This window comes from Diabrotica undecimpunctata, chromosome 1 (genome assembly GCF_040954645.1).
Source record: "Diabrotica undecimpunctata isolate CICGRU chromosome 1, icDiaUnde3, whole genome shotgun sequence".
In the NCBI taxonomy this organism is placed as follows: Eukaryota; Metazoa; Arthropoda; class Insecta; order Coleoptera; family Chrysomelidae; genus Diabrotica; species Diabrotica undecimpunctata.
The window spans coordinates 167,967,969-167,987,261 of NC_092803.1; the positions used below are offsets into that span (position 1 = coordinate 167,967,969).

At 32.1% G+C, this 19,293-nt stretch overlaps 1 protein-coding gene across 3 annotated transcripts in view; it reads left to right on the plus strand.

Annotated features, from left to right (window-relative positions):
• The window catches only part of RapGAP1 (Rap GTPase activating protein 1), a 738,255-nt gene that overhangs the window by 237,289 nt on the left and 481,673 nt on the right, over positions 1–19,293 (plus strand). The window lies entirely within an intron of this gene.

Here is a 19,293-nt window from a genome sequence, read left to right on the forward strand (position 1 = left end):
GGGGAAGAAGAAGAATATGTATAACAAATGGCTAGCAATAAAGGACCCTTACTATCGACAACAGTACAAAGGCTTAAACAAAGAAGTAAAAAAAGAGGTAAATAAAGCCAAAAATGAGATGTGGAATAAAGCCTGCGATAACGTAGAAAATTTTATGGGTACAGCAAGAAGTAAAGAAGCCTGGAAAACAATTAGAGGTAGTAGAACAGATAGAAAAGAATGCAGTAGGTTAACTCTAATAGCCCCAGAATTATGGGTCGAATATTATGAACAAATGCTGACAGAAGATCGAACAGAATTCCAAGATATTGGCTACCAAAAATATGATATTTCCTACCGCGAAGAAACTGAAATAACACCAGAAGAAATTAAAAAACACGCCAACGCTATAAACAATGGAAAGGCTCCAGGACCTGGCCCTGACAAACTATTTCAGCTATTGGCTTATACTTTAATTTATTCCTGAGAGGAGAAGAGCTACCCCCAGAATGGAAAACTGCATATATCAGCAATCTATACCAAAATAAAGGCGACAGAAAAGATTGTAAGAACTACCGAGGGCTTAGTGTAACTAACTCCATCTGTAGAGTCTACGGGAAGATAATTAAAAGCCGAATTGAAAATTGCTGGGAAGACGCTGAAGATCAGAGTGGCTTTCGTACTGGTCGTTCTTGTATAGACAATGTGTTCTGCCTAAAACAAACAATAGAAAAGCGTTTGGAACATAATATGGAGACACACATGGTATTTATTGATCTTCAAAAAGCGTATGACAGTGTCCCATTAGCCAAGCTATGGCAGGTGCTAGAAGACAAGAATATTTCACCGATTTACATTAATGCTGTAAGGGAGTTGTACGATGATATGACGAGTGTAATAAAGAATGGACAAAAAGTGACAAAAAAGATAAAAGTGACCAAACGACTTTGGGCCAAGCCAAGGCTGCTGCATTGCACCTACACTCTTTAAGATTTATTTTGTGGGGGTTTTGGATATTTGGAAAAGAAAATGTGAACCTATGGGTGTTAAAATTGGAGACCATACACTGTACAGCTTGCATTTTGCTGATGACCAAGTAATACTTGCAGAAGATCAAGATGATATCCACTACATGTTACGAAAAATAAATGAAGAATATACTAAGTGGGGCTTATCAAATAATCCATCAAAAACAGAGTTCGTAGTAGTGGGAGGTGAAGGAAAGCACTTAGAACTAGGAAGCAAACAAATTCAAAATACTGATAGCTATAAATATCTCGGTGTAAACATTACAAACAATGGTCGGAATACAAAAGAAATAGCTACTAGAATTGGTCAAGGAAATTCAGCAATACGTCAACTGAATAGTATACTTTGGAATAACCACATCACCCGAAACACAAAAATTAGGATATACAAAAGTATCATAGAAAGCATTGCTACATATGGTTCAGAGCTTTGGGTAATAAATAAAAATAACGCATCCAAAAAATACAATTTTATGTAAAAGTTTTAAATACAAACATTCATAAATTTTTTGAATGCTTCAGAATGCCATGTTTCTTCCTATTTAATGTGACGTTCATCTTCTCCAGCATTGAGATTATCAGTTGTTGTCCACTCCATTAATTCATAATAAAAATGTCTGACACTATCAGGTATATAGGGTAACAGCTTAACAATATCTTGGAGCTTCAGTTTTTTAAGTGTTACTTTACCGGATGGATAACAAAGTATTGTGGGAAATTCAATTGATTGATTGCTGACTTGAAGGAAGTTTATAGGTTTGTTCCGATAACCCATCAATAAAATACCTACAAACAATCACACCTTTAGCTGTTTCATAAGTAAAGTGCACTAAGTAACTTGTGCCAAAAGATATCTTATCCTTATCCTCTTGTTTCCGTCTTTTTATAGTAGGTTGGCCGCCAATGGCTAAAAGCAAGGGCTAAAAACACTTTGTTTAATGTATGGTTCTTATTTTGACCTCCACAGTTATCCGAATAAATGTGGAATTCCGTAAACTGAGGAGGGGCAGAGTTTAAATAATTGTATGCAAAGGATCAAACCTCATCTGGATTTTTTCTGGCGGCCCCTTTGTGGTATAGATAAATATGAGACTTACTGCTTTTTACATCGTGAATGCAAAACACATTTACTGTTAGTTGTCTTAAATAGAAGATTTCCTGTCCTGGAATCATAGGCAGTGGAATATTTTGCATGTAATCAAAAGCTATTGCTAGCAATATACCAAATGTTCAATTTTACTAGTTTCTTCAATTTCTACAAAATTTCAATTATGGGTCCAATGAAAACTTTCCAACTGGTATTTTGGAAAATCTATAAGTAAATACCTAACTCTGAGTGGAACATTACAGTTGTTACATAAAGATGGGTTAGTATGACCATGGAAAAGTTGGCCATATTCTATGCCGAACGATAAGACGAAATAGAGTAACTACTTGTTAAGTTCTGTTGGGGATTTGATATTTCCATAGATTTATAGATGTTTGTACTTTCTGAAGTTTCGATGTTGAAATGTTCAACTGTTATTGCCACAAATTTTTGACCTTTACTTTAACAAATGATTTTAAACCATTTGGCACTACATTCCTCACTTCCGTCGCGTTCACTAGTTCTTTCTTGTTGGGCTATGCGATCCGTTGCTTCATTTACTGGGAGGCCAGTGTGTGAAGAAACCCATATAAATTATACAGTATGATTGTTCTTTTTATATAGCTGGTAGTATTTTTTAATTAAAAGTGCAATTGGATGTATCGTATAAGCGTTGGTTAACGGTTACTAAAGTTAATATGAGTAAAGGATTGATAGATGGCGTGTAGTTAGCCTGTATGTATACTGCTTAGAAATGGTAGTTTATACTCAAGTGTAATGTTTGGAGTAACAACAGCTGTCCCAAATCCAGTATGTAATGGATTTGACCGTTACTTGATGGAAGTTCATTATATCAAGCAATAAAACACTAAAAGCTTTTGTTTTTAACTGCTTGCTTCAACCGTTTGCTTTCATACTGACACGACTATACACAATTCATCATCCCATCCTATACAACATAAATTGGCAACAAACAACAACTTAGTAAGTATATTAAGAACAACAAGAGCCAAAAGAAAAAGCACTTACAAGTGGGGTATACAAACTTACATGTGGCGACTGCCCAAAAACTTACATCGGTCAAACAGGTAGAACCTTTAACAAACGGATAGCAGAGCACAAAAGGGCTTTCAATTATAGAAAAATAGATTCTACTTCGCACTTCACTACACATTATTAGAATCTATGGAAAATAACAAATTTAAAAATACAGATATAATTCTGAATTACCAGCTTGAGACAAACAGTTCTCCTCTCCTCAACTTATTTAGTTAAAGACTATAAAGTGTTGGACGCATAACAAAAATAGCTCAGTTGAGAAAAATCACTGCCGAAATAGCTGTAGTGATAATTAATTATAATAAAAATTTGTGGAAGTGTTGAAAACAAAAGTTTTTAGTGTTTTATTGCCAAATCCAGTAGTTGTTTTGGAGCATACCGTATTTTCTGAAAATATTTAGGATATTTCAGATTACGGAATGCTTATTGTTCAAGGTGGCAGAGCCGTCGGTCGTAGAATGGTGGTTTTACGTTCCTATTCTTAGTGAATATTTTATTTCGAGTTGGATTTTTCTGATTGGAATAAGCCGAAACTTTCAATTAAGCTCTTGCGGCTGTAGTTAATGCCGTGGGTTAAATAATTTCAAGTAAGTTGATTAAAGGATGATTTTTTGACAGATGAATATATTATGTGTCCATAATCAATTTGAATCGATCGAATATTTTATAAATATGGATTGATCAGCTATAGTTCTTTTCATAGTTTTTATTAGAAAGAGTTTTCATGTTGTTTATTATCTTATAGGTAAAAAAAATTTAAATAACAAATAAAAAATTTAAATAAATTTCTTAGTACGGATATGTCTTATGTGACGTTGTCAAAAATCTACACTGTAGTTTATGAAGAATGATGTAGTGATTAGTAAAACAAGAAAAATGAAAAAAAAAACACAATATTATTTGAGTTCTGGAAATGCCTACTGATGCTGTGTGATCATGTAAAAAGAATTAAAGAAAACATATAGCCCAGAAAGATATTAGAATGAGTGGCACCACTAAGATGCAAGAGAGGAAAGACAAGCAGGAGCAGAAGGAATAATATTCAAGAAATTATAGACGTGAGGTAATTAAATGAAAATTTCAAACTACTGCTTCAATAATTGATTTCTAACATTCGGAGCCTTATTTATATTAATTAATATTCGTTTAATTATTTTACCTACCTCTACCTATAAAGTACTTACATTATGTACTTACTCACCAAAGTACAAATCTGAACGTAAATGTAGGGTAATAAAATACGATCGTAAATATTTTTAATACTAAAGATCTTTATAAGGATACAACCGGTCGTTTCATTCAGAAAGTTGTAAAATATATTTTAATAAAAGTTTAATAGGCAAAGTACATAAATACTATCCATATTTTTTTGTGAATTTCTATTTATGTAATTTTGAATAGACCAATCTAGTTACTAGAAAATAAGAATTTTTGCGTCATAACTGTATAGACGGGTTTGACATTTGAACTATATTCATTCGATGATATTGAAAAATATTTTTTGTAATACTAAAAACTGATTTTTTTAAAATTTAATAAGAGTATTAGCAAAAATTGTTGATATATACAATTTATTACTGTTTATAATAGATACTATTTATTATAATAATTATATTTTAAACAAATAAATAAAAAAATGTATCAATAAAAGCGACTTAAGAAATGGTTTGTAACGGGTGTTTTTTTAGGGGTATAGAAATGTAAGTTAGCAACACTGTTTTAACTGTCGGCTATTTTGACAGCTGTCAAGTGATTTATGTTAAGTTTGGTTTGGAATTTCAACATGAATAGACTTGGCGCCTGAACAACGCTTCCAAATTGTGCAAATTTATTTTTAAAATCATGGTTAAGTTCGAAATACGTATCGCGCACTACGTCCATTTTATGATCAACATAGTCCACCAGAGCAATTAAATCCATTAACCATAGAACGTTTTCGCACCACGTTTACTCTAAATGATAATGCGCATCCATGGAGACGTCGAAAGGTCTTGATTTGCGTGCTTACAAAATCCAACTCGTTCAGGAATTGAAGCTACATGATCATCTAGCAGTTCGTAGATGCGGTGGGCCCAAAACAAGATTGCTGTTGATCCCGATTTTCATAAACGAATTTTGTTTAGCGATGAAGTTCATTTTTGGTTGAATAGCTAGTCAACAAACAAAACTGCCAAATTTAGAGAGACGATAATCTTGTATATTGAGTGTATAGTGAGAAACCATTACATCTAGAAAAACTGCCTGTTTGGTGTGCATTATGGGCTGGTAGAATCATTGGTCCGTATTTCTTCAAAAACGATGCTGTCCAGAAGGTTACAGTCAATGAAGACTGCTTTAAAGCCATGATTACCGACTTTTTCATTCCTAAACAATGAAGTGACCTCCAAGATTGTGTGATTTAACACCGCTAGACTATTTTCTGTAGATATATGTGAAGTCGCTAGTCTACGCCGATAAGCCTGAAACGATTGACCACTTGGAAGACAACAATCGCCGTGTTATTGCCGATATACAGCCATAAATGTTGTAAAAAGTAATCGAAAATTGGACCTCCAGATTAGACTACTTCAGAGCCAGCCGTTGCAGTCATATGTTAGAAATCATATATATATTATAATGTCAAAAGATTAACTTTCAAATAGTCAATTTCATGTTAATTTATAAAAATCATCTTTATTTTATTCCATTTCAAAGTTCTATACCTCTAAAAAAAACATCCTTTACATCCCGGAGTTATTAGCTGCTTTGTTTTGAATGATTTTGCAATGCAAAATGCGATAAATGTTAACGAACTAATAAGTTGAAGTTGCTATATGCGATACCCAAATATATATAAAAATGCTTTAGTTACTTGTCCATAAAGGTAGAACTTGTGGATTTTTTAAGCGGCTATGACCATGAAGATATCTGCGCGTCGGCTCGTCTAAAATTATGAAAGTTTGTACTTTCTGTAATTTCTTAGTTATTCGTTAAGAAACTCTTCTACAAAATATCGTTTTAATAAGATAGGTAAGCTTTTGTCATTTTACGGAACTTGGGGAAAGATGTTACAGATTTAAGTTATAAAGGGAGATGGTTGTATAATTTTTTTGCCGAATATAATATACATAGATTCCTTTACTAACTCAGTGGACGGGATCGGTAAATACACATCAAAGGTTCGGTTTGTGGTAGAGTAGTCAAGATTAGGTCTTGCTGGCAAAAAATGTAGGTTTTTACGAAATAAGCAAACAGTTTCTAAAATATATAAATAGTAAAGGAGTAAAGGGAATGATCTGGCTGTTATTAAGAAGCTATGGTTGAAGAGCTCCTTTATAGGATAATGTTACTGCCTTATCCACGTTAAAAGGAAGCAAATTAGAGTCGGACCAGGTTTTTATTTTATGTAGATGTAGATCAGAAGTTACAGTTGCATGAAAAGTTTGAATATTAAGAGTTCCTTCAGGTGATAATGGTATCACATCAGCTAAAAGAAAAATTTTAATTTAAATTTTCCATCGATTATTAAATGAATGATGTCATTTATGAAGTTAGAGAAAAGTAGAGGACCCAATATTAAACCTTGTGGTACTCCACGTACAATGCTTTTGTGACTAGACTCAGTATCATTTGCTCTAACTACATAGTTGTTTCCCAAGTGATATTTAATCCAATTAAAAAAAACCTTGAATTCCTTATAAATTTAGTTTCTTTATTAAAATGTCGTGATTTACACAATCAAAAGCTTTGGAACTGTCACAAAAAAACAGTAGCAGTGTAAAGATTAATAGTTACCGGCGTTACCGCATCGCCTTCGATAATATTTGATCGTAGATGAACGAATAAGTGTAGACTACGGTCTACAAACCCGGAAATGAAAAAAATTGTTAGAGATACATCATTCAAAGCGGAGTTTTATAAGGATAAACAAAAACAAAAAGGATAATGATCAATCAAACTTCAATAAATGTTTATATTTGTTGTTATCGTACGTAATTCAACTTAACCAATGAATATAACATGAACATATAGTTTGCGAACAATACCCACTACTCTTTTATCAAACAGTCTCGGTAAAAGTATAAGCCGTCTTGTAAGTAAACAGAGACAGTAAATTTTCCGCAATCTGAAATAACGAGTTAAATTGTCAATATTTATGACAAACAACCCGTATTCAGCTGTACATTCGATATCGAAACAAGACGTAATTCTGTCGATTTTCGCCCACGTCGTTCCCATATGTGTAAAGGATTTTTTCTTTGTGACGGTAATAAAAATGGGTCATGACGGGCGTGGGAAGAAAAGAAAGGAACAGTAATGGTGTGCCGCCGCTCAAGCCGTAAGAAGATTAAATGTTGTACACTGGAAAAGCTTTTGGCAGTTTGTATCTAAACTCACCAAATGATTTGACAGGACTGAAAACTCGTTATAGTTGGGAAATCACTTAGTTAAGTCCATGCTTATATTCGTTGATCGTTATTTGTCTGTATTGAATTATATGTACATCAAGTATACCATGTTTAATTTATGATATGTATTTTTATGTTAAATTTACATTGTGTTTGTGGAATTTTAATTTTGACAATTTTATTTAAAATATTTGTTTTTTTGTTGACATTATTCGCTTTAGTGGTCATTTATTCGCTTGGTCCCATTATACCCACTCAAATATCTATTGATGATGATAATATTCCCGTCCGAATTTTCTGGTTTATTACAATTATCGTAATTATTAGATTTGTTAATATTAGTATTATATGGGGCTTCATTTGTCAATGATTTAGATATCAGCAGATCCGCGAAAGCATGTTTTTATTGTATTATTAATTATTAATTGGCAAATTTTACTTTCTCTCTAAGATGCGTAAACAAAGAACGGCTACCGTACGTGAGCAAGATAGTAGATAAAAGTTTTAGTTATTTAAATATTTCCAAATGAATTCATGGAAATTCGGTTAGTTACAAAAAACTCGTTTTAACCTATTAAGGTTATTAGCGGAACAATAACAGTTAATTAGAGTTTGTTTAGTAAATTATATATAGTAAATATATATATATATATATATATATATATATATATATTGTGACAATTAGGGTTTATAGAAAATAATTTATAAGTATATACTACATAATATTAGATATTTGGTTGTTTTAAATAAGTTATATACTAGAGAATTTAATAAGAATATATTTATGTGAGGGCATTTTTAAGAAATTAGCATATAATAATTGTAAAAAGTTGTATTTTAGTAATTATAATGTGGTAGATATATGTAAGTGAGCCATGTGCTTAGGCAACACACTATACCCTCCATTCCTAAGTGTCATTTTAAGAATTTTACGAATATAAGTGGGGTTATATTGTTTGAAATGTGTATTTTATTAAATTAGAGTGTTAGTTACTAATTTGAATGTTTATTCTGATCTGAAAAGCCTAAATGTCAACAAAATTATCAATGAACATTAACGAATTCTCCAGAGTGCAGAGTGTGACTGTGTTTATGTTGGAACATTCTGGAATAATGATTATGGCGGTGGATCGAACAGATATTTTTTTCGAGAACATCTATATAGAAGTTAATAGAACGAATGGAACATGATCTCTTACCAGATGGTTCTGGAATATCAAAAAGGATATAAATACCCGTGATTTGGATTCAAGATGGAAGTTTTTAGTCTGAAGTCAAGCAGTCAAGCAGTTTTTAGTCTGAAGTCAAGCAGTTTTAAGTTTTTTAGTCAGAAGTCAAGCAGTTTATTATGAAAGTTAGTAGAAGATAGACACAATTAATTAGTGAAGTCAATTGTTCACAGTTTTAGTAAGTCAGTCAAGCAGTTTTATAAGAAATATGAAAGTTAGTTGGAGATAGTCCAATTGTTTAATAGTGAGTTAAATGAAGATTAAAAATGATGCATATATTTAATGCACATTTATAATTATACACAAATAATTATTGAAGATTATAAAAGTATATTAGAAGAATATTGGATGGACATTGGAAGGAATTAAAATTATATTATGATTGGAGATTAGTATAAATCAACTTATAATAATTGGATATTGGTATATTGAAAAGAAGAATAAATATAAATGGTGTTTGGTTGGTGGTGTATAAATGCTGGTGCAGAAAACTATATCTTAAATTGGTAGACGCTGATAATTGGAAAAAGTAATTTCACAAAAAACAAGGATAACTGAAGTACGAAGACATTCAGTGGTGATTAGAATCTATATAGTGGAAAACAGTTCATTTAGGCATTCAGTGAAAGAAAGGTACAAAATTTTGTTAATATAATTTAGTTAATGTCATAACAATTTCAATTTTGAAGATAGTTTGTTTAAATTTTACATTGTCTATAGAATTTAATTAGTTTTATAAGAGTATCAATTTAAAGATAGTTTATTTTAAATTTACATTGGCTAGGTTAGATATATATGTGTGTTTCATAATAGTTATAATAAAGATAATTTAAAAAAGTACTTACAAGCTAATTCTTTGAGAACCGCGATAAAAACCCTATATATTATATTATTAAAAATACTCATTGCTCATCATTCAAACAAAAAAACACATCATAACAATATATATATATATATATATATATATATATATATATATATATATATATATATATATATTACAGGATCCAACTTGTAAATACAATACATTTTGGAGACGGCTTTCGCCGTATTCCCGTTCTCCTCCGCCAATCCTCCCGGTCCAAGGCATGCTCGTCCTACAAACTCTCGATTCCATCGCTCCTCTAATTCCTTCATTCCATGAACGTCGAGATTTACCTCTATTTCTTCTTCCAGGGGCTTCCATCTGTGAAGTTTTTGGGGTCAGCGTTCGTCAGGCATCCTCAATAGGTGTCCAAACCATTTTAAACCTCTTCTTTCTATTCTGTCAATGACCGTTTCTGTAGCATTCATATTATTTATTATAAATTCGTTAGTCTTCCTTTCCAGCCTTGATGTTCTAGCACTTCTTCTCAAATAATCCATTTCAGAGCCATAACAAAGAACTGATTCAACCATGGTTTGCCCTATTCTTTTTTTGTTCCTTTACAATTTGACATACCTGATTAATTCGGTGTTTAATTTCGGTTTCTCCCAAGCCATTCTTATCAATGAGTGCACCTAAATATTTAAATGTTTCCACTTGTTTGATTTCCACGTCTATCAACACTTCCAACCTTGCATCTGAATTGGTAACTAAATATTCTGTTTTCTTTATGCTGACTTGTAACCCTCATTTAACATGTTCTCTGTATAGACGCTTTATCATAAATTCGAGATCAAATGAATCTTGAGCTAGGACGACTTGGTCATCCGCAAAGTTCAGGAAGAACAGTCATTTCCTATGGAGATTCCCATTCCCTGGCAGTGGTTTTTCCAATTTTGAACGACTGCCTCAATATCTAAATTAAACAGTAAGGGTGACATACTGCATCCTTGTCTTAATGATTTAGTTACTTTTATCGGCTCTGATAGTCTATTTCCGATTTTTAGGTAAGTAGTGTTATCCCTGTATACTTCTGTGATTATTCCTAAAAGGTATTGACTAATGCTGAGTTGTTGTAAAGCTTGCCACAATTTAAGTCTTGGAACTGTATCATACGCCCTTTTTAGGTCGATGAAGGCTAGATGTACTTCGGTACCAACCGCTATTCTTTTTTCTATTAATTGTTGGAGTATAAACAAGTTATCAATGCAAGATCTACCAGGCGTAAATTCACTTTGGTCTTCGCTAATTAGATGTCCTACATCATCTTATCATCATCCCACAAACAATCTCCCGAAAGTAGGTAGGGCACTTAATCCTCTGTAGTAGTTAGGAGCTTTTCGATTACACTTTTTAAAGATAGACACTTGGTGAGCGGTTTTCCATTCAGATGGTACTTAGAAGTAGTAAATTAAAGTCTCTTAAAAACAAAAGTAGGTTATCTATAGCCTTTTTTGAATTTAAATTATCTTTAAGATTGTTTAATAAATGGTATTTAATTCTGTGATGATTAAAATTTTCGCACTTTTGCACTAGCACATGTTTTACCGTAAAGGGTGAACTTCAAACATCACAAATTAGGCGTTCTTCTTTTTTAAACATATCCAAGTCGTAAACGGAAAAGAATTATTTGGTTTCGTTTGGATACCTCGGGTGGTTGCCATGGTCCAATCTTATTTTTTATCTCCTGAAGCTTTGATGGTGTGGATTTCCATACATTGTTCCGGTTCTTGAACACGTGCTGTATGAAGTAGCTTTTTAGATCCATACTTACAGATTGGGGTGATATGGGGATACTGTTGTCGTTTATAGCTTCTTTGTTATTTTTGTCTGCTGCTTCGTTACCCGTTATTCCAACATGTGATGGGACCCAGAGAAACTTGATGCTTGTATCTTTAGTATGCAATTTATTTAGTTCTTCCTTTATTAGTAAATCTAATGGAACCTGCGTGTATATTTTCCTGATTTTTAGTTTTAGACGCATCTGCATAGTATACTGTGTAATCGGAATGGGAGTTAATTAGATCTTTGAAGAGTTGTATGATTAAGATTAAAGTTGGTGCTATTTTTTTGGAATTGTAATAGGCTCCAATTAACAGTAGGAATTTTTATAAACCAAAGTGAAGATAAAGATAGATTTTTGGGTTACGGATTTTGTTTTAAGAATTCTATAATATATTTTAATTTACATGTTTTCATACAAAGTAACATTTAACAAACACATTTTTACAAGCAAAATGAAATTCCTGTAGTTGGCTGTACACCACGAATTACAAAAGTTTTATTTAAAAATCCTTTAAAAAAGGTATATAAATAAAAAAGACCCTTTCGGGCTACATCACAGAACGTTTTCGGACTAAAAAGTTTATCATCAGTGTAATTTTTTGTTGGTTTATTTCTTCGAGTAAAAATTACCGTCTTTATCTCCAGATTTCTTAAGTTCTTCTGCCAGTATTATCTAAATTAAATAATGAATAAAATACATTTATTCTTAACCGAACAATTACAAAAAATACTAGTTTATTTTAAATTTTTATAATACATTTCTTAGTGTATAGACGTGTATATTATTATTTAAATTGTATCAAACAGGTGATTTGCATGACCTTGGCCAATTCTTCGACGATGGAAACTAAATCAGTCTTTTTATGTATTTTTTTTAACAGACACATATTATAGTTATATAAAAAGTAGTTTATTCCAGCAAAAAAAACAATTATGAACAAAATGAGGCAAAAAATGCAAAAAGTATATCTATATTAAAACTAGTGCATAACCAGAATATTGTATAAATACCAGAATGATTCAGTCTTCACTTCAAGTACTGTTTCAAAAATATTATTATCAACTAAGGCTATGCTTATAGTGGACGAACAGACATTCTGACGAATACGAATGATTTTTCAGAAACGGGTGAAAGTGAATGCAAATTCTGACGAAAAATGTTAATCTTCACAGTTTCATTGTAAATTTTCAAGATGAACAATATTAATACATTAGAGACTGATAATTACTTTCAGGAGAGTGCTTTGTTAAAATTTTTGTTTACAACGGATGGAGGGAAATATGTCAATAAATTATTTTCCACAAGTGAAATGAACGGATAATTCCACTCTTCATTTCAAGAGCTAACAGAAGAGCAAAATAAGTTTACAGAATATTTCAGAAATGTTAGCAGAAACATTTGACTATATTCTAGCAGATAACATGGAAATTATTACAAAGCAGTCAAACGTCAAATGTCTGGAAATGTATATCAGCAGAAGAAAGACTAGGTATAACACTAAGATACAAATTTAGTTTATTGGAATGTTAAAACAAACAAAATCATTGCCAAAACACGGATCACAAATACTAAAGATTACGGTCTATGATGCTATATCGAAAAAAATGATGCTGTATTGTCAAGCTGTTCTTATGAAGCTCTACTTGGTCTAGATGAAGTTGAAAAGACTGTATATATTGGTGACGGGTTATTAAGGATTATAGTGTATTATTGGTATTATCCCGTGGAAGGACTTTTAAAATACGATAAATGGCGTGAACCTGAACTTGGAGTAAACTTATCATAAAATGATAGTCAGCATCTTCTACACTTTTGTCTGCAATCGTAGACGCTTCCTATTTTCACATGAATTCTTCTTTTATTTTTTGTTCAGTATACAAAAGGTTTTAAATTGCAATTAATTTAATTGCTTCAGATCGTTTCGTTTGAGGTGTGATGTTTAAAGAGTCAGTTTTTGTTTCTGTTATCGGCTTAATACTTTCGTCATGTTTTAAAATTATGTCATCATCCATATCGTCTTCACCAACAGATTCAAATTCTTCATCGTCGGCTTCACGTTGAGTTTTTGTTTCTACAGTGGAGTCCCAGTAATCCGAAATAATTGGTACCGAACCTATTTCGGATTACCGAATTTTTCGTTTTAAACAGATTTTCTTAAAACACTCTTTTAATAAAAAACCTATCATTAAATACAGTACTTTCGTTTTAAACACAATAAGAGCCTATGATAATAAGAAAGAAGTAATGAACCCTTTGGTAGAAGCAAAAGTCTGGCTGCTAAGGAAGAACTAACCGCTCCAAGTTTTAACATCAGCAAAAAATGGGTAACAATTTTAGCATGTTGCAATGCTGCAGGTACTCACAAACTACCTATTAAATTTATTGGAAAGTCGGCCAAACCAAGGGCATTTAAAAACATGAATGTCAGTTCTCTACCTGTGTACTACAGGAATTCCACAAAAGCTTGGATGAACGCACATATTTTTAACGAATGGTTTAAAAACCAATTCGTTTCAGAGGCTTGCCAACCCTTGCTCTACTTGTCATCGACATTGCAACGTCTCATCCGTCAAATGGTAAATTAGTTTGTGGAGATATAAAAGCTGTTTTCCTACCACCAAACGTTACCCCGCTCATACATCCAATGGACCAGCACATTTTGTAGCATGTGAAATTGTTATACAGAAAAGCAGCACTTAAGCCGACTAATCAGTGATAAAGATAAATTACTGTTACTATTAGGACAACCCAAGAACATAGATATAAAAGATATTATTTACTGGCTTGGAAATCTGTGAATGAGAAGGTTATAAGAAACTCCTGGAAAAAAATTTGGCCATGCCTTACTTACGAAGAAATGCCAGATCTAGAGGCTAAAGAAACCAATGTGTTAAAAGACTGTGTGCAAAATATTCCTGGCTTTGAAGGGGCGAATAACAATGATGTAGAAGAATGGGTGCAAATCAGCAAAGCAATGAAATGGTTACAGAAGAACCTTTAAAACCCTATAATGAAAGTGATGAGGACGAACATATCAAGAGCAAACAGCACGTAACCTAAACAGCCGCTGTGTGGGCTAAAGCAAAGAAATTTAACTGATGTTTTCAAAAAAAAAAAGTAAAATTTGAAAGGTTTATTACAGTTAAGTACTTAAAATAATATTTTATTGTCATTTTTAGATATATAAAGTAGTGGTTCTTAGGATAACTCCATATTTATTTTCCACAAATCTATTGCCAAATTCTGTTTCGGATCAAGCGGATTTTCGGATTACCGAAGTTTGGATTAGCGGGACTCTACTAAATAAGCATTTATTTTTAAAGACCAAAGTTAGTAATTTTTCAATATCTATTTCTGAACAGGGTGGATGAATACAAGATAGCGAGACAAGCACTTGAATACCAACCTGAAGGGAAAAGAAAGAAAGGAATATCAGACCACAGCTGGAAAAGAACTTTAATCAGAGAACACGAAAAGTCAAAAACAAGCAACAAACGGGAGACCAAAAATAGAATAGAAGCAATCTTACACTTTTGGCCAAGAAACGCACAAGCGCCAAATACTCCAAAAGAAGTAATGACACTAAAGAGAGAGATAGAGAGAGAAAGAGAGAGCGGAAGAGAGAGAGAAAGAGTTATTATTATAATTATAGTTAGTTATTATAATTATAATTTATTTTCATATTTGTTTAATGGTAAGCAGATATCCAAGGTATTTTATGTTTAAAGGCCTAGCAATATATTATATTGTTTATCTATGTAACTTTGCTAGATTTTCGATACTTCCAACAAGTCCATAATTTATATACCAATTTTTATTACAATTTTTTCCTTCCATACCTAGATAATTGTTGAAAGCTTTATAATAAATTTCTGTTTATATTTCAGTGTGTGTACGGCTCCCATCAGATACAATTCTTTGTTATATAATATACATAATTTATTATGCATTGATGAGTTTAAATACCACATAAATTCACAAAAGTCCAAAAAAATCGAATAAGCGATTAGTTTTTTGCAAACGAGATATACTGCTCTTGTATAATATAAAAACGAAAATGTATAAATATTACGTAAAAACTGATGTAATGACCTAAAACAGTCGTTGAATTATGAATATTCAAAATATTTAGATCATTCTAAACTATATTCTTATAACTTTTAATTTAAAAACAGTTTGATATAATATTTCAAATCAGTTTTTCTAGTCTCAATAATATCCTTGGATTAGCCTATCTCAGTCTATCCTCGTCCGCGACCATCTGGAGCTGGTTTTTTAAAATGTCACAAACGGTATTAATTTCCTTAATTTGTTTACGTAAATGTGTATTTTGTTGGTGTCAACCTTGTTCTACTTTATGAAACGTATTATTTATCAAAATATGATGCTATAAAACAGTCTAAAACTCGGAAATCGAAGGTCTGGTAACTAATATATATTATTTTCTTTTTCAGTTAAATGTGTAGATATTGTAACAAAGTATAATTTTTCGTAAGGACATCAAATAAAAAGTTTAATTGATGTGAAATTAATTAAATTGTGAAAAGAAATAAAATAAGACTTACTCCTCAAACTAATCCAGGATAGTTTGAACTATGTTATACAAATCACTAATTAATAATTCTTGTACCGGCATCATTTAATTTACTAGGTACCGTTAGACCTGAAGGTGCATAGCAAATTGTAGTATGCGAAAACGGTCGTTGGTGGTATAATTAAATTGATTGTGAGTAAGTCTTATTATTTCTTTTCACCTATTTGAAATGGACTCACACAGGCAACACATTCATAATTAAATTGTATTTCTAATTAGCCTTCTTTGGTCCATCTTTGGACATAGGCCTCCCCAATCCTTTTCCATTCTTTTCTGTCTGTCGCTACGGTCATTTGGGGCCTTTCTCTGCTTCGTTTATATTCCCATGGTATCCAACTTATAGGAATTTTGTTCTATTGGTCTTCTTTTTGTGTTATATTGTGTCCGGCAAATCTCCATTTCAATTTTGCAACTTCTTGTCTCCCCTCAACATCCCTCACTTTTGTTTTCTCTCTTATCCACTCGTTTCTCTTTTTATCCATTAGTCTTTGTCTTTCCATTGCTCTTTGGGTTTTTATGATTTTGTCCATGTTTGCTTTTGTAAAAGTCCACGTTTGGGAACCATAAGTGAGAACAGGGAGTACGCATTGATTGTATACTTTGGTCTTAAGATGCTGTGGATATCTTTTTATTTTTAAAAATGTAGCTTAGTTTGCCAAATGCCGCCCATGCCAGTCTAACTCGTCTTTTTATCTCTGCTGTTTGGTTTTCTTTGTTAAGTTTTATAGTTTGACCCAGATATATATAATTCTGAACTTGTAATTAAATTGTAATGGAATTAAAATATTTGAACAATAATATGTACAACTCAAAATTAAAGCTTTTTAAGTAAAATTTTTATATTCGTATATTATGAAAGTTTCAAACTCATCTACGATCTTCCCTTTCCTCTGTTAAATTCAGTTGACTATGAATATAATATCTGCTTATTTCATACCCATAATTTTATCGATTGGTATGCTGCAAATTTTATAGTTATCCCACATGACACATCTTCTCTTCTTGTGGTGAATATATAGATATTGGTGATCAACATGGAAATTTTTAATTTGTCTACAGCTGCTCGAAAGAGGCCTACGATCATTATATTGAACTAAGTTCTTATGTTATGGAATAAGGAAATCCGCCATCCTTCCGGACTTCGTTTACCAGACCCAAAACCCCTTCAATAACAAACTGAAGTAAACCAAATCTCCCAATGATTCTTATAATAGGTCTAAAGTAGTTTCCGTGTTTTGTCGTGATAGGCACTCCACGTTCTTTTCCCGTTCTGAAAACTTCAGAATTCGTCACTCGATCGACCTATGAGATCCGCAGTTTTCGTCTGTAGCACCACGTATCACATAATTTTAATATTTAGCTTTATTTATACTATTAAAAGATACGTTATAGAATTATAGTTGAGGATATATCAGCAAAAAATTGTATTTATTAACTTTGTCAGACCACCTCTAAAACCTAAAACAGACCATTCTAAAAGTCTGTCTTCGTTTACACTACGGCATGAGATATTTCGTATAGAGAGAGGAAAAGAGACAGGGAGATAGAGGGAGAGAGAGGGAGAGAGAGACAGATAAGAGGTACTGGTCTAGATAGAGAGAAAGAAACGCCCTAAGCACTCTTTACAAGTGCGAATTTTGCTTACATGCTATTGTTGTTTTTTTCATACCATTTTAATTGGATATGCTGTTATATTTTTCTATTTTAAATAGTTTTAAATAAAATAAATCGTTCCCAAGACGAAGAACTCCATGGTTTTGTATGGAAGTGAAGGAAAAATGTAAAAAAAAAAGAAAAAAGCTTACTTGAAAGGCATGTCAACCAAAACATAAGAGGCATACCATAATTACAAGACGTAAAATAGAAATTGATGGCAATTACACTGTCCAGCTGTGGAGACCTGTACAAAGAAGTGAGAGATCAAGTACAAAAAGCAAATGGACTGGCAGGATGCCTTAATAACAGTATATGGCGAAACAGACACATTAATACTAAGATGAAGTCAAGAATATAAAGCCAGTGTAAGACCAATAATGACATATGCCTCAGAAATAAGAAACAACACAGCCGCAACGCAAAGTCAATTGAAAACGGCAGAGATGAGAGTACTGAGGAGATTTACAGGAAATACGCTAAGAGATCGAAAGAGAAGTGAAGAAATTAGAAAAAAATGTAACGTATAGTGTATAAATGAATGAACACAAAATAAGAAAAAGAATGGAATAGCCACATAAGCAAAATGGAGGAGACCCGTGTCGTCAAAATAGCAAGAGATAAGTCACCAATCGGCAAAAAAGTATCGGACAACCGCGGACAACCTTCCATAGAGGTATTAATCCGCCAATGAACAAGTAGAATTGCTTATAAAGAGGAAGAAGAAGGAGAAGAAATATATATATGAATGTAAAAGTTTAGACCACCGAAGACCACCAAACATCTCCTAACTGTTTTCCCTTCATGTGATAGCCTACAAAGTGTAAGTAGTGGACATACATATATATTTTCTTTTTGCTTAGCTTTTTCCTTATCGCGTTTATAATATAAGATAATAAATGAAGAATTCAAATATTTCCCGATCGTGTTCAACAGTCTCTGTGCAAATTGATCTGCATTCTTCATAAATGCCTTGTTAACTTTATTTTAATTTAATCTTTCTATCGATTTCCATTGTCCGATACACCTCTCCTACTATGATACTGCACATGGAAATATTGCCTTACTGATGAATAAGAGTGATGATAAGATCTGAGCTGTATCCATATTTGTTAATTTGGACCTTCTATTTATTTATGTGTAAAGAAATTATTAGTTTAAAATTAACAAAATTGTGTTAAAATATATCGGTTAGCATTTAGCTAGCATAAAATCTAATAAATTATTCATTCTAATTTTGTAATTAGCTGCCTTAATTTGAATCAATAAAAATGTCACCTTGCCGTTCCTTTGTAAAAAAAATATTAATGACAGGACTAATCTTCTTAAAATAAAAAAGATTTTACTGTCTGGTAATTAATTTGAATCGTTATGTTGAGGTCATTTCACCCACATGAGGATGTGATTGGCAAAATTTATAAAATAAAGTTTTAATCAACTGACTAATTAATTTTGTTAATTAAGTTGTATTTGCCCATGCTCCCAATGGACCCAATGTACTGAATATATCATGATATCACGTAAATAGTATATTTTCCTGTTTTTATTTAAAACAAATCTGGACACCTATCAAACAAGATGAACTAAACATGTTGATGTTTATTTAACTATGTGTTAAAATCATC